Below are 1,744 nucleotides of genomic sequence, written 5' to 3'. Positions count from 1 at the left end.
ATCTTAATGTTGGCATACAATCAACACATGCATCGCACTCATACGCACGCACACACACACACACACACAGAGACGCGCGCACACTGTCTACATTCGCAGAAACTTCACATGTACAAATAAAAAAAGCATGCACTTATATTTAAACCACATTATCGCTTTCATAAAGTCCCCCTGCACATAAATCTTTTGCAAATGACCTGTATTCCATACCGGACGTGATATCCGTCCCGTTATTATTTATATATTTGATTACTTCCGATATGCATCGTGTTCGTGGACGATGACGTCAAAGTCCGTGGGAAAGGATGACTCGCGGCGGAGGGCCAACCAATAAGCTGGCAGCGTCGACATTTACATTCAACCAATCACCATGAGGTAAGACACAGACCCGGTGTGTAGTCGTTATTGTGAGCGTTATTAATATCAATAAGTGATTAAGACATGGTCCTTCTTGGTACTCTTGTCATAACAAGATTATTTTACACTACGGAAAAAAACAAAAACTGCACAAGTGGGTCGCCATTCAGAAGGTCAAACTCAGGTAGAGAAACAACAGCATTTGGGCTGGGAGGGGGGGGGGGCAGGCTGAATCCCCCTGTAATTATCCCCGGGAACTTTCCCCATCCCAGCCTGATCCCGTGGGATTACCGCTCTGACGTTTTCCATCAGGGGGGGGTTTTGGGCGTGTGGACAGTTATTTCTTGGGGGGAGGGGGGGTTGATTGAACTAATGCATCCCCCGATGTGCGGTGGAAAGGCTGACTTCTCCCTCAGTGTTCCTCCTCCTCCCAGGACCATGGTTTGTGAGGCTGGCTTCCCCTGGCACGCAGCCCTCGGCTTATTAATAGTCAAAGTATTAATAGTTTGAACGCTCTCGCTTCCCGTTGGCTCGCTATCCAGCGCTCTCTCGCTATGCTCTCGATAAGTTTACTTCTGTTATTTTATGCTCCTCACCAGCTGTCCGTCTGACTGTTTGACTACAGTGGGATGATCATCTAGTGTTGTTAGGCAGTGTGTTTAAAAAAAACACATAACACATCGGAAAGAAACGTTGTTCAACGTGAAGTTAAGCCCACGACATCGGTTCACATCCCACGAACCTGCGTAACACAACGCCGGATAAGACCCAACAGAATGCTGTGTATACACAAGATCTGAACGTACCCCATCCCCCCATCCCAAAAAACAAACACAACCCCCCCCCCCGGCCCAGAGTTATATTGTGAAAGGACGGAGCCTGGCCGAGGTGGTCGAACAGAGCTCTCTCTTGCACACGCACACACACACACACACACACACACACACACTCACACACACACACACACACACACACACACGAGGAACAGGCTTGTGTTGTGTTTCCAAGCAACTGGTCTATCTTGGAAACTCTCTTTGGGCTCCAGACCGCCTCCTCTCTCCTCACGCTCGCTCTCTCTCTAATGATGCTCAGAATATCCTTTCAGAAACAGATCTCGGGGTTCACTTCTCGGAGAATGGTATTTAACTCACTTCAACATGTAAGAGTATAGGATCCGTGTGATGGAGGAAAAAAAGAGCAAGAACACACACACCAAAAAGAAAAAAGGTCTTTTGAGTTGGGTTAGGGGGCGTAGGAGGGACTTGGGGGAGGTCGGTCGGCCCATGGGTTCCTCGGACTGTGTTCGGGGGCCTGGTCTGGTGTGGGTGGGGGGAGAGGGGAGAGGGGTGGGGGTAGGTCAAAGGTCCTCCCCTCCGGTTCTTTAAAA

Source organism: Pollachius pollachius (assembly GCF_949987615.1).
Source record: "Pollachius pollachius genome assembly, chromosome: 20".
Lineage (NCBI taxonomy): Eukaryota > Metazoa > Chordata > Actinopteri > Gadiformes > Gadidae > Pollachius > Pollachius pollachius.
Note: the sequence above shows the minus strand (reverse complement) of the source record.